General features: G+C 44.8%; 2 non-coding genes across 2 annotated transcripts; both read right to left on the reverse strand.

Annotated features, from left to right (window-relative positions):
* Positions 1–11,198: 11,198 nt before the first annotated feature.
* Positions 11,199–14,523, reverse strand: LOC149157323 (25S ribosomal RNA). Its single transcript, XR_016262137.1, has one exon. It is a non-coding gene; the product is annotated as a 25S ribosomal RNA (ribosomal RNA).
* Positions 14,524–14,770: 247 nt separating this feature from the next.
* Positions 14,771–14,924, reverse strand: LOC149157324 (5.8S ribosomal RNA). The gene has a single exon (XR_016262080.1). It is a non-coding gene; the product is annotated as a 5.8S ribosomal RNA (ribosomal RNA).
* Positions 14,925–15,691: the final 767 nt, after the last annotated feature.

A 15,691-nucleotide genomic window follows, 5' to 3' on the forward strand; every position in this document is an offset into this window, starting at 1 on the left:
TCTTGCTTTTCATGAGGTGAAGAGGGCTTTGATGCTGGGAGGATGATGCTGGATCAGACAGCTAGGTTTTAATTCTCCCTTCTATTCAATAAAGTTCTTTGAGTTTTCCTCCATACAATTGTGTATTTGTGAATGTTATTATTTGTGAATGCCATTGTATGTTCATTGTATTTCTGATTCTGCAATGCTTATGATATAATAGATCAACATGCTTTGACAGTGTTTTGTTACTGTGTTTCTACAGGTATTCTCTAAGTGGGATAAGTAGGAGAGGAGTTGCAAGCTCTGTTAAGGGGGAGAGAGATAAAGCAAGGAGTTAAGCGGAAGATCCAGGTTGGTTCCTTTACCTCTCTCTTATCTATCATACATAGAAGAAATCCCAAATTGCTTTAAATTGTTTGTTTCTAGGATAGCTGCCAATCCTAAAAGGCTATTTGATCAAGAAGACACTAGTTTTCCTGGAAACACACCCACACACGACACGTCCCGACCCACTCGGACGAAATTTGGGGTTTCCATGGGTGCATGACCCTAATGAAATTTGCGGCTTCAGTGGGTGCACAACCTGAATGAAGGCATGAGGGAGCATCGAGAAAACGGGTTGCACGAATGTGTAGAAGACACACGGGTGGTCAAGATTTAGGATTTTTGGTACGGCCACTTGTGCCCAGGCACCCACACATGGCATGACATGACCCGACTAGCCCTGGGCGAGCCGACTCAACCCGCTTGAACACGTTTACACAGGCACCCACACATGACACAACATGACTCAACCCAAAAAAAATTTGGGGTTTCCATGGGTGCATGACTCGAACGAAGGCACGAGGGAGCGTTTGGAAAAAGAGTCGCACGACATGCAGAAGGCACACGGGTGGTCACGTCTTAGCATTTTTTGCATGACCACATGTTCTCGAGCACCCACAAATGGCACGGGATGACCCAACCTGACTCACCCAAACACATTTGCACGGACACCCACACATGACATGACCTGACCCAACCGAATGAAATTTGGGTTTCCATGTGTGCACGGCCTGAACGAAATTTGTGGTTTCCATGGCTGCATGATCTAAACGAAGGCATGAGGGAGTGTCAGGAAAATGGGCCACTCGAACATGCAGAAGACACATGAGCAGTGACGACTTAGAATTTTTTGCATGGCCATGTGTGCCCGGGCACCCACACATGGCACGAAATGACCCGACCCACCCTGGGTGAGCTGACCTGACCCGCCCGAATGAAATTTGGGGTTTTGATGGGTGCATGACCCAAACAAAGGCACAAGGGAGTGTCGAGAAAATGGGTCACACGAATGTGCAGAAGACACATGTGTGGTCACGAATTAGCATTTTTGTCATGGCCATGTGTGCCCAGGCACCCACACATGGCACGTCACGACACGACCCATCTCGCCTGAATGAAATTTGGGGTTCGAATGGGCACACGACCCAAACGAAGGCATGGGGGTAGGAATATATTTGACTCTAATACATAAATATACCTGGTGTAACATGCCCTTAAGGTCTTCAACATTTTATTTTGAATCTTTGACTCACCTATAACACTTTAACATGTGCTAGGCCTATTTCAATGAGCAAGAAACTCAATGATAAATATATATATATATATATATATATATATATATATATATATATATATATATATATATATATATATATATATATATATATTTCTTTTCTTGAATAAATACAAATATCAAAAGTACATTTATGAAGATCGAACCCAGTTACACTTCCTTCAACACCCCCTCTTAAATAGGGAGGCATTCATAAAACATTACAAGGTGTTTGGCTATTTTTCAATCTTGAATAATTCACATAAGAGAAACCAGATTGGCAACCCATCTGTTATAGCATCATATTGGCCAACATTGTTCATAGCAAGGCCTTGACTAACAGCTTTATCTCTCATAAGACCAAAGCACAATGTTGGTGAGGAAAATTGCTTATAAACACCTTAGTCATTGTCTCTCAAGGTACATACCCACCTAGGTGTTCCCTGAGTATGACCTTCTAGGACAATTCTTGTCTTGGGTTCCCAGCCCTCAAAGAATATTTCTCCTCTTGCCTACTATTGTCTTGGATGCCCTACACATCCTCAAAGAGCATCAGACGCTAGATGATTACCCAACCCTCCCATTCTTTCTTGCCAAGTGAATACAAGAATGTTGTGTCTATCTCTTCCCCTTGATTGAGGAAGACATGCCCAAGTTTCCTCTGACAAGGAACTTGCCCAAGCTCCTTTGTACTTGGGAACTTGTTAGAACTCCTTCTTAGTTAGGGACTTGTCCATTCATCAATAAAATCTTCTTTGTGGGTCCTTCAGCTGCTTGATCTCCTTCTTTCCTTCGATGTCATGAAGTATTTGTTTGAACTTCTTCTTGGTAGGGTACCGGCCATCGATCACTTTCCCTCCTGGTTTGTCATGTCATTGCTCCCTTCATGGAAAGTGGCCTTCTTGATATATATCAGGTCCTTTTTGTCATCTAGCTACTCCTTTTTCATCTTGTCTATCCTTCATAATACTTATCACATGGATTCTTAGTTGTACTTGCTTGTTCCCATACTTTGATTTAGTGGCCCTTCATGACTTCATCATGATATTGCTTCAACATCAAATGGTGTTTTCATTGGATGGCCGCTTCATCATGACATATTTGTAGAGCTGAATCAGTTATCTACACCTTACTATCTCCAAGGCCTTCATAGGTGTCAAGGGTCCTTTGATATTTTTCTTCCTTTGTCATAGTTACCATTCCTTCTTTCGAGAGACGTTGAAGAATCTTTTCAAATAGTTATTATTTGTGACCACAATGTTCTTCATTTGCTTCTTCTTGGATTGATTAGTCAACCAGCTTATACTCCTTATGAGAGAACTTCTTCATGTTGACCTTTACTCCATTGTAGTACATGCCTCTGAGCATATCGTTTGCGAAAGAGATCCTTTTGTTCTTGATCATGATTCTAGAACTTTTTCCCATGACCCAATATATATGATGACATGACTTAAACTTTGATGCATACATACCTCATCTTGATTATGCTTTTATCATCTCAGCTTTATTTGATAGTTCTCCTCGATTGGTGTAGCCTTTCTTGCTTCATCTGCTCTCACCTGTATATCATCCTTTCTTGAATCCCATAAATGGAACTCCTGATGAGACATCTACCCCCTTATATATGAACCTTATTTTGACGATTCTATAAGAGATTCTTGAAGACCCTTACCTTGCAAATGTTTATTCCTTTGGTGATGGAGGCCTTCTAAGAATCTTGATCATGATCAATCATTTTTTCATTGTGGATGAGACCTTATAATAGGTATACTCCTTCTATGTGAATATCTTGAGCTATATCTACACCATGCTCCTATATTCTAGAAGATATCTTTAACCATGCAATCTGTTCTATTTCTCAATGCTCCTATACTACTCAAAACATTGAAATAAGGCTTTAAGAAAAGAGGTTGACATAGTCATAGGAGGATCTTCCTTCTTTTGCTTCTTGTCGTCTTCTTTCACTTCCTGAGTTACATGAGCTTCTTCCCTTTTTCTCTTGTTGTTGTTGTCCTTCTTAAGTTTAGGACAATCCCTTTTGTAGCATCCATATTCTTTGCATCCAAATCATTAGACTTTGGACATGTAGTGGTCCCAACCAATTTGTTACTTTCCTTGCAAAAAGGCATTGAGGTATACTCAGAAGGGGACATATAGTTACTTGATAGAGTTTGAGATGTAGCGAACTTGCTTTCTTCTTGAATACTTGATGGCTTTCCTTCCTTAGATCTTGATGTTATTCAAGTTGCCTTCTTCAAATGGACTTGCTTGATGGCTTGACTCATATTGCCTTTCATTTTTCAAGATGGTGTAACTTGATGTAGGTCCCTCTTTGATTTGTTCTTCTTGTAGGTGCCTTTATACAAGGCATTTCTTCTTGCTTTGTAGTCTTCCATGATGAATGATAAATGGTAGAACTTCTTGTCCTTGATGTGATTGAGACTTCTTGGCTTGATGCTTAAACCTTTCAAATTTTCTTGAGATTCCCTTTCCTTGATGTGTCACCTTAGTTCCAATACCATGTTGAAGAATCTGGGGCAATGGGGTATAGCGGGATTCTTCTAGACTTGATAACAATTTGTGAAGCTCTTTTACAATTTATCTTGTTATCTTAATCTTCTACTCTTCTTATTAATGCATGTGTGTTTACTTCATCAAACAGGTGCCAAAAACATAAGAACAAGAACACAAGATGTTGACTCTCTACCAGGGAAAAACCTCTCTCTCTTAGAGAGGAAAACCCTTTCGTAAATTTCTCTTATTGAAGCTTCTTATTGGTCATTACGAAGCCCTTGACCCTTGACAAGAATATCCTCCAAGCACAAGTCAAGTCCTTCCTCCTCTCTGCACTTTGTTTCTTCGGCACTTCGTTCCTTGACACTGTGTCCTTCTTTCAACTATTGATAGTCCTTGGTGGACTAGCTCTAAAAGGGTCTCCAACCTTTGATCCTTAGCAAGATCCTTTACCAATGAAGAAACCTTCATTCTCTTGAAGAATAGAGCCTTTTTCTTGATGTGAGGTTGCAGACTTGATGTACACCAAGTTTACTACACTTGGGATGATTTCCATTGTGACGAGACATGGAAACACCAAATTTCCCACACTTGGGAGGCTTTCAACAAGGTGGGACATGGAATCCCTAGGTTCCCTACAATTTGGTGACTTTTGTCAAGAGGGACTAGGAGACCCCATGTCACGCTCCTATCCTAGTTGTAGTATTTCAACCACACATAAGTGGGTGTGGCACTACTGTACTTTTTCCTTTTACCAATACTTGAGTACACAGTCTGTGCCTACTTCAGCACTCAATCAATTTTCCAATAAGTGTTCTTAACAATGTAGTGAAAATAACTTACCATCAATTTATCTTCTTTAAATATTCTTTCAACCCGTCGTGTCGTGTGGTCATGCTACGCTGCTGTGGCCTACATGACACAACTCAACATCTAAATTACAAACATGTCCACCTGACATTCTGTTCCACGGAGCCAAAAATCTGCCCATTGGTGCAGTCCATAGTGAGGGCGCATGGCCCGCATGCAGTGCAGCCTGCCTACCTGGTCAGTAACCCACCCCGATTTTCTTGTATACACTATCAAGTCTAACGCACCCACTGTAATTTACCCACCATTGCATCCCTCTTACCCGCATCCTTCTCTTCCTTCTGTTTTCACCCAACTCCTTCCTTTGCACTTGTTTTGTGATGTTGAATTCTGAGTTCGATGTCCCTTCGTCGAACACCGTCCTCCTTACTTATACACATGTTTTCACCCAAGGGCCATGTCTCTCTGGGATAACAAGGGTTGGCTTCATCAACATGCATGCCCGACTGATTTGCCACATAACCTTGACACACTGCATTCCAACGAATTGTCACGTCCCTTTGTGTGCATTGTCTCACCCATGGGTTGGCTCCAACACTTAGCTGATTACACCTGTCGTCACACATGGCAAACCTACCCATGTCCTAACTCATTTGCACATGGTCACCTCTTTCATTTGGGCACCCAACAAGGGTTTCACACGACTCACCCACCGTGCACGTATCAAGGAGTGTATGCCCTGCCCAACACGGCACACCTGCTATGAGTGCACCCATCATCGTCATGCATTAGCAAATGTTGTGCCAAGTCTTTGCATATAACCGAACACTCACCCGAGTTGCATATAACCAAAAGCGGGCGCCCATACTATGGATTCAGTCTTTCAAATCTCTTGGGTGATTCCGACTCGAATACCTGACACCCTAGCCCCCCCGTACATGGTAGAGGTTTCTAGCACGATGGGACATGGGAACCCTAGATTTCACACACTTGGGTAGCTGTCGTCACAGCGAGATAGGAAAACCCCACTTTCCCTACACTTGGATGGCTCCCATCACAGCGAGCCATGGAAACCCCAAGTTCCAAAGATAGACCAGGGAAGCAGTTTCCACCCTGCTGTGAAATGGAAACCCTGAGTTAACAAGACTTGGGAGGTTCTTCATCATTGCACAACATGGAAACCATGAGTTCCATAAAATTGGGAAATTTTAGTCGTGTTGTGATATGGAAACCCAAGTTCCTCGCACCGGGGCCGCGGTTTTTGCCCAGGCAGGAGATGGAGACCTTAGGGGTTCCCAAAATTAGGATGTTTCCCTCATGCAAAGAAACAGAATTCCCCACGTTCCGTGGGCTTGGGTGGTTCTCTGTCATTCTGCAACATTGAAACCTGAGTTCCCTGCAATGATGTCATGGTTTCTGTCATGGTGGGACATGGAAGACACTGAGTTTCCCATAATTGGGCGGTTTCTGTCATTCCATGAAATGGAAAGCCTCGTGTTCAGTAGACTTTGGTGGTTGTTCCCTATCGCGTGATGACATGGAAACCTGAAGCTCCCCAAACTTGGTGGTCGTTTCCTATCGTGCGATGACATGGAAACCTGAAGCTCCCCAGACATGGGTGGCAGTTTTAGTTGTGGTGCACGCGACATGGGAACCCTTTGTTTCCTAGACTTGGGTAGCAATTTTTGTCATGACGTGAAATGGAAACCACGTGTATCCACTGACTTGGGTAGCAGTTTCCATCGCGCTGCGAAATGGACACCACAAGTTTGCCAGACTTTGGCAGCTTTTGTCACCCCACAGCATGCAAATCTGAAGTTCCAAAGACTCTTGGGCAATTCAAGGTGTGTCGCGACATGGAAACCCTAGGTTTCCCAGACTTGGGTGGTTTCCATCGGTGGTTTTGGCCATGCCACGACATGGAAACCATGAGTTCCCTAGACTTGGGAAACGGTTTTGAAACACCCCAAGTCCCCCAGACTTGTCAGCTGGTTTGCATCGTCATGGAAACCCCAAGTTCCCTACGTTGGGGCATTATTGAAAACCTCGCGTTTCCATTGTGCCGTAAAATGTGGAAACCCGTAGTTCCATCAAGGGTGGGACATGGAAACCCCATGTTTCCCCAGACTTGGGTGCTTCTAGTTTCGGCTGTGGCGCGACATGGAAATCCAAGGTTTCCCAGGCTCGGACGCCAGGGTGTGACATGGAAACCACAAGTTTCCCTAGGCTTGGGCGGCGCCAATTCGGTTGTGGCATGACATGGAAACCTCAAGTTTCCCCAGGTTTGGGCACCAGGGTGTAACTTGGAAACCCCAATTTTAGGTGCGACATGGAAACCCCAAATTTTTTGCACCGAGCAAAAGCCCCAAATTTTAGGCGCTGGGTGGAAACCCCAAATTTTGGGCATGACATGGAAACCCCAAATTTGGGTGCGACATGGAAACCCCAATTTTTTTGCGCTGGGAGGAAGCCCCAAATTTTAGGCGCCAGGTGGAAAACCCAAATTTTGGGCATGACATGGAAACCCCAAGTTTTTTTGCACCAGGAAAAGGCCCCAAATTTTAGGTGCTAGGTGGAAACCCCAAATTTTGGGCTCCACAGTGTGGCATGGAAACCCTAATTTTTCCCATGGTTGGGTGTCGGGGCGCAGCATGGAAACCCCAATTTTTCCCATGCTTGGGTGCCTTTTTTGTCGCGACATGGACAGTGGGGTGCGACATGGAAACCCTAGAATTTAGGACATCAGAGCACGACATGGAAACCCCAATTTTCATGAGCTTTGGTGCCTTTTCCGTCGCAGCATGGAAACCCTAGATTTCCTGCCCCCAAGCAATAAAAAATTATCATCTGGAGGAAGGGGCAAAGGTGTGAAAGTAGGAGGGTTGTCTGGATTTGTTTGTGACAAGAGTGAAGCTTTGAATCGAGGTGACCAAGGGTTGAATCTTAGTGGATCATGTGATCCGGATTTAAACAGGAACGCAATAGCTTACAGAGATAACCATAAATACAGAGATGCGATAACCATAAATATAGAGATGCAGTAGAAATAATACTTCATTTCATTACTGTAAAATACTGAAATATGCTTACAAACAGAAATGGAAAGAAGCCAGCTAGGGCGACGGTAGCTTATCTCTGAGAAGAGATGTGGCGGCTACATGCCTCTGAACTGTTCCGAACTGAATTACAATGAGGCTCGAAGGCCTATTTATTGTTGAGAAACAATGGAAAACCCTTCACATCCCGAAACCTAACCCTAGAAGATGAAACGCCAAATTGTGGGCCCCGTTTGGGTAAATTGGTACATCAATTTCCTGGGGTCGTAACTTTGGCATACGATCTTCGTTTGACGCGTACGATAGCTCGTTAGAAAGATCTATCCGAGTACTACCACTTTGGGAGGCCCCAGAATCCCAAAAAAACGTCGTTTAGGGCCTCAAAACGGCTCCGGAAGTTCAGGACCCGAAAAACTGCTAAAAATAGTAAACTGTGCTACAATTTAGGAAACTAAAAAGACTGAAAGAGACAGTTGTGGGGGTCCAAATGGGATAGGTGGGTGGCCACCAACATCCACCTGGATCATTCCTCCCCCCTTAGGAAGCAATGGTCCCCATTGCGTTGAGTTCCTCCCTGAGATGAGGAAGCTTCTGCTGAGTTGGTTCTCTGGTGAGCTGTTCTGCAATCTCTGATGTGTCCAGAAATGGTGGAAAGCATGGTCGACGATGGTCCACATTGAATACTCGGAGCAAGCGAAGGAATGGAGGAATGATGTGCTCCAAAGCATTGTTCCCCATAGCCTTGGTACTGCTGTAAGGACCATGTCGGAGTGATCTGAGCTTCTGATGGGTTCTGGTAAGGCATTCTTTCTGTCGATGCAACCAGACTTTGTTGCCCACCTGAAACTTGTGTGGTACCCATGTGGGTGAGGAGAAGTTGTTCCTGTGTTTTTTCATGACCGTATCCCTTTGCTGCTTCTGCTGCATGGAGGAACCCTTTACAGGGGTCATGGATGTAGCAACAATCTTCCCCTTATTTTGGGAGTGAACCAGACAGATGAATTTCCTGGTCTGTGATATGAGCTTGCTGCCTTTTTTGGTAGTGATCAAAGATGTGGCGGTAGGTGGGGCTACCTCCGGTATCCTGTATAATGAATCATTCAAAGAAATAATGACAGCACGAGGCCTTGACTCATACACAGCATGTCGCCTCCACAAGTATGGTTGGCCTAATAATACATTGCAAACATCCAGAGGTGTAACATCACACAATACCTCGTCTGTGAAGGGCTTGATGCTGTAGGGAAGGCGGCACTGCTGGCGAACTTTGAGATCTCGTCCTTCATGTAGCCACCTGATACTGTACGGTTGTGGGTGTGGTGTAGTCGGTAGGCCCAACCGCTTCACGACCTCTGCTGAAATAAGGTTCTTTTGGCTGCCACTGTCGACAATGAATTGTAGCGGCGAACCCTTCACCCACATCTGTGAGTGGAAAAGACGCTCCCATTCCTCTGGATTTTCGGGCTCATCTTTCTGGATCTTGGCGGTGGCAATAATGGCGCTGGGATCCGCATCAATGATCTGCTTCCCTTTGCCATTCCCCTTGTCGGGTTCTGGCTCAGGGTCGGAACATGCATCTGATTCGGAAGCCTTCAACTCAGCCACCAGCGACTGCTTGGTCTGACACTCACTTGTGTTATGAGTGGGACTCTTGTGGAACTCACACCACTTTCCTGTGTCCTTCTTCGGCTTCGTGGTGTTGTTCTTTTCTTGCGGCTTCGACAGGTTGTCTTGGGTCACCCCTCCTTGGCTTTGTCCTTTGGGCTTCGGATTTGCAGATCCAAAGTCTCGCTTCTTCTGTTTGAGCTTTTGCTCGATTTTGACAGCGTATCGGTATGCTGTGCCGAGTGAGGAGATGTTCAAGAACCCCATCTCTTCCTGGATGTATCTGTGTAGGCAGCCGTGGTATTTGAGTACCAGATGCAGCTCAGAATCTTTGATACCCAACTGTGTGTGAAGGGTATGAAAAATGTTTGTGAACTCTGGCACATCTTGGTCTCGTCCCTGCCGCAGTGTGGTCCATTTGATGTATTTGTCCTCATAGCTTCTGACAGGGTAGTATTGCTCCTTGATGGCATCCCGGAAGTCATTCCAAGTGGGTGCGGCTGAAAATAGTGAGCCTGTACTTTCATCCTTCTGCTCGCAGTAGGTTTCCCACCAGTCCTTGACGTGGGGGGCTGCTTTGAGAAGAGCGAAAACAATCTTTTCCCGACTTGAAAATTCATGAACAGAAAAATACCCATCTAGCAGATTTAACCATTGATCTACGACATCTGCGTCTATTTGACCCTCGAAGATGGGGATTTCAAAATTGACTTGTACCTTAAACGGCGTGGCGTTTCCAGAGTCGCTGTTGGAAGCCGATGCGTCGCCTCTGGGTAGTCGCTGAAGGATCTGCGCAAAGCTATCCATCATCGCGTTCCTTTGCCGCTCAAGCGCTTCTTCAAGCAAGATTTTGATAGGATCTCCTGCTCCCTCATCTTTCTTCTCATCCGCCATGGGAGGCCGTCGAGATTTGCGAGGCTGGTCTTGCAAAGGTTCGACCAGTTCAAGCCCTAACTCCTTATATCCCGACCTCGTTGGGGACATGCAAAGAAAAACAGAGAAAAAAGCAGACCGCTCTGATACCACTGATCCAGATTTAAATAGGAACGCAATAGCTTACAGAGATAACCATAAATACAGAGATGCGATAACCATAAATATAGAGATGCAGTAGAAATAATACTTCATTTCATTACTGTAAAATACTGAAATATGCTTACAAACAGAAATGGAAAGAAGCCAGCTAGGGCGATGGTAGCTTATCTCTGAGAAGAGATGTGGCGGCTACATGCCTCTGAACTGTTCCGAACTGAATTACAATGAGGCTCGAAGGCCTATTTATTGTTGAGAAAGAATGGAAAACCCTTCACATCCCGAAACCTAACCCTAGAAGATGAAACGCCAAATTGTGGGCCCCGTTTGGGTAAATTGGTACATCAATTTCCCGGGGTCGTAACTTTGGCATACGATCTCCGTTTGACGCGTACGATAGCTCGTTAGAAAGATCTATCCGAGTACTACCACTTTGGGAGGCAACATGGGTCCATGGACCCATGTTGCCCCAGAATCCCAAAAAAAGTCGTTTAGGGCCTCAAAACGGCTCCGGAAGTTCAGGACCCGAAAAACTGCTAAAAATAGTAAACTGTGCTACAATTTAGGAAACTAAAAAGACTGAAAGAGACAGTTGTGGGGGTCCAAATGGGATAGGTGGGTGGCCATTAACATCCACCTGGATCATCATGGCAGCAAGGCCACTCTGCCACTTATAATACCCCGTCATGTATTTAAGTCATCTGCAAAGGATTCTTCTCAATGACCATTTGGAATTGAACTTCAAAGTTTCCCCGACTAAGATGCTTCACGGTCATGGTTTGTAAATGACATAGGCCCCTGGGGGCGACAAAGAGATGCCCCTAATGCAGGTCGAGATATAGTCGAAGAGTGACATGCACCACTTCTAGCATGGATTTTGACATAGAGGCTTTCAGTCATAATCTGACACATGGTAGCTTAGTGCCATTGGCTTTTCAACCAAGCGCAATTACCAATTGTGTGAATCAACAGTTCCTCTCATACTAAGTTGAAATACTATTGGGTGTGGTTCATCAATAGGGTAAAACTAACCTGTCTCATGACAATCGAAACCCAGCTCACATTCCCTATTGGTGGGTGAACAATCTAACACTTGAAGAATTCTGCTTCATAATTATAGGAAGAGCCGACATCGAAGGATCAAAAAGAAAGGTTGCTATGAACGCTTGGCTACCACAAGCCAGTTATCCCTATGGTAACTTTTTTGACACCTTTAACTTCAAATTCAGAAAATATAAGGGATCGATAGGCCATGATTTCATGGTTTGTATTCATACTAAAAATAAAAATCAAATGAACTTTTACCCTTTTGTTCGACACGAGATTTTTGTTCTCGTTGAGCTCATCTTAGGGCACCTGCATTATCTTTTAACAGGTGTGCCGCCCCAACCAAACTCCCCACCTGAAAATGTCTTCCGCCCAGATCGACTCGCCGAAACGTGCCTTAAGGCCAAAAATAGGGGTAGTGCCCCATCTCCTCCCCACAAAATAAGTAAAATAACATTAAAATTGGTGGTATTTCACTTGTGCAAAAAATGACTCCTAGTTATTCTAAACCTCTCAAGTCATTTCACAAAGTCGGACAAGAGTCAAGCTCAACAGCGTCTTCTTTCCCTGCTGATTCTACCAAGCTCATTCCCTTGGCTGTGGTTTCTCTAAATAGTAAATAGGGATAGTGGGAATCTCGTTAATCCATTCATGCATGTCACTAATTAGATGACAAGGCATTTGTCTACCTTAAGAGATTCATAGTTAGTCCCACAATTTACCCGCACTTGGTTGAATTTCTTCACTTTGACATTCAAAGAACTGGGTAGAAATCACATTGCGTCAACATTCGTAACCATCACAATGCTTTTTTTTAATTAAATAGTCATATTCCCATTATCCATACCAGTTCTAAGTCGACTGTTCGATGCCTATGGGAAAATCCCTCAACAGGGGGAATTCTATGCCCGTAGCCCAATCGGCATGCGACTGCCTGCCCTCGCCATGAGAGTAGCCTAGGAAGACTACCAACAGCCCACGAGCTAAGGGCGCAAACCCCTAGGCCCAGCCCTCATAGCCAATCCTTTTCCCAAATTTACAAATCTGTTTTGCTAACTTCCCTTACCTACATTGTTCTATTAAGTAGAGGTTGTTCATCTTGGAGACCTTATGCGGTTACGAGTACGATTGAGCATGAATGGTCCTCGATCCTCCAGATTTTCAAGGGATGTTGAGGGTACATCAAACACCGCAAGACATGTGGTGCTCTTCCATCTACTAGACCTTATCTCCGGTGAACCAATTCCAAGGTGGGCAAGCTGTTAAAAAGAAAAGACAACTCTTCCCGGGGACCCCGACAATGTCTCTAGATTTCCAAACATTGCCGCCCGCTCCCATGTTCTAGTTCAAGAATATTAACCCAATTCCCTTTTGATGCTTGTGCAGAGTTCACCCTTGATACAAGGCTTCCCCATCTCTTAGGATCGACTAACCCATGTCCAAGTGTTATTCACATGGAACCTTTCCCCACTTCAGTCTTCAAAGTTCTCATTTGAATATTTGCTATTACCACCAAGATCTGCACCTGGGGCCGATCCACCCAAGCTCATGGATGAGGTTTCTCAATGACCCCCACATCCTCCTACTCATCAGAGCCAGGCAATTGCTCCGATGGTCGATTATAGGTTGTGTGCTTCAGCACCATCCATTTTCGGGGTTAGTTGTTTTGGCGAGTGAGTTGTTACACACTCCTTAGCGGATTTTGACTTACACGACCACCATCCTACTGTCTTAATAAACCAACACCCTTTTTGGGATCTAGGTTAGCGTGTAATTTGACACCATAACTCGACTTTCGGTTCATCCCACATCGCCAGTTATGCTTACCAAAAATGGCCCACCTGGAGCTCTCGATTCCATGGCGCAACTAATGGAGCAATGGCACCATCTTACCTATTTAAAGTTTGATAATAGGTCGAGGGAATTATGCCCCTGATGCCTCTAATCATTTTCTTTACCCGCTAAAAGTCGCGTGTGAGCTCCAGCTATCCTAAGGGAAACTTCAGAGGAACCAGCTACTAGATGGTTCGATTTGTCTTTTGCCCCTATACCAAAGTCAAATGAACGATTTTCACGTTAGTATCACTACGAGCCTCCACTAAAGTTTCCTATGGCTTCACCCTGCTCAAACATAGTTCACCATCTTTTGGGTCCCAATAGGTGTGCTCACACTCAAACCCTTCGCATAAGCTCAAGGTTGGTCAATGATGCACCCCATAGAGAGGGTATCTTGCCCATCAGCTTCCTTGCACCTTGTAGGTTTTCAAACCCACCGAATAGCACACATGTTAGACTCCTTGGTTCATGTTTCAAGACAGGTTGAATGGAAAGCCCAACAACCAACACCACCAGCATGCAGGTGCACACAGCCTGCCACAAGGCTGAACGCTTCATTCCTCGACCACCACAACGGAAAACCAACAGGCAGTAATCCACTTGCGCTTTTGTTGATGCAGCAACCTATGTTAGTTTTCACCTCAAGTTGAGTGGAAAACTAGCCTGAGCCATTCCACATCCAACTAAGACGCATTGATAGCCTCCATCCGCTTCCCTCCCAACAATTTCAAGCACTCTTTAACTCTCTTTTCCATATCCTTTTCATCTTTCCCTCACAGTACTTGTTCGCTATCGGTCTCTCACTTGTATTTAGCCTTGGACGGAATTTTCACCCTCTCAGGTGCCCCCTTCCAAGGGACTTGGCCCAGGTCCGTCGTTGATGATGTTTCTACAGACTATAGTTTAGGCGACGCTACCACCCAGTTTTCATGCTGGGCTCTTCCTGGTTCGCTCACCGCTACTAGGGTAATCCTTTTAATTTTCTTTTCCTCCACTTAATTATATGCTTAAACTCAGTGGGCGTTCTCACCTGAGCTGAGGTCACAAAGTTGGATCTAAATCCGCCCTACCCGATGGGAGGACAAGAGAGAGAAAAGAAAGTTCGAGTGATGCCACACAAAGCCCACATTAGCTAATGCCGACTGCCCATCCAAGGGGACAAGATCACCGCTTGTCAACGCATGCCAAAAAACATCACTTGAGGTATTTCAGCCAACTGCACTGCATTGGGCACAGAAGACCAGCTCCACTACTCCCTAACATATTGCAGGGAGCAAGTTTGAATGGGATGCGATGCCCATACAAACGTGCCCTTGACTGAGGCCTTAGGCACAAATTGTGTTCAAAAACTCGATGATTCACAAGATTCTGCAATTCACACTAAGTATAGCATTTCGCTATGTTCTTCATCGTAATGAGAGCCAAGATATTCATTGCCAAGATTCATTTCCACGTATTACCGAAAAATCCGCCACAACACTGAATAGGGGCACCCCTCACAAAAAATGTAAGGCTAAGGGCTAAAAGGAGGAAAGGAAGAAAAATGCATGAAAGAAAGAGAAACAAAGATGTCTACCACCCTCACAGGAGGAGGTTCAAAGAGAGAACAATCTCCCTGAGCCCCATGCCCTCGCAAAAAGGGGGTAAATGCATGGAACAAAAATCAAGAAGGACTAGGGTGTCTACCCTGGGAGCTCACACTACTTTTAATCCTTCCCAAACACCAGTCCACAACAATTCCCCCTTCTCTCCGTAAAGCTAGGGACCGAAGGGAATAAGGGAAGAAAACAAGGTGAAAGAAATAGAGATCAAACGTGGCTACCAACTCACAAGGGGAGGCTCAAACAAAACACAAGCCTCCCAAGCCCTGTGCCTTCACAAAAAGGGGGGAATTGAAGGGGATGACGATCGAGAAGGACTAGGGTGGCCACCCCAGGAGCTTGCACTACGTTTTTCCTTCCTGAACACCAATCCATAACAATCCCACCTTCTCTCCATAAAGCTAGGGGCTAGAAGGAAGAAGGGAAGATAACAACATGAAAGAAAGGGATATCAACCATGGCTACCAGCTCACAAGGGGAGGCTTCAAACAGAGAAAAAGCTTCCCCAACCCCCTAACTTGACAAAAAGGGGGGAACTACAGGGGACGACGATCGAGAAGGACTGGGATGACCACCATGGGAGCTCGCACTGCTTTTTGTCCTTACTAAAC

Source organism: Pinus tabuliformis, chromosome 5_2 (assembly GCF_031772625.1).
Source record: "Pinus tabuliformis cultivar Carrire ecotype Pingquan chromosome 5_2, CPIR1, whole genome shotgun sequence".
Classification (NCBI taxonomy): domain Eukaryota; kingdom Viridiplantae; phylum Streptophyta; class Pinopsida; order Pinales; family Pinaceae; genus Pinus; species Pinus tabuliformis.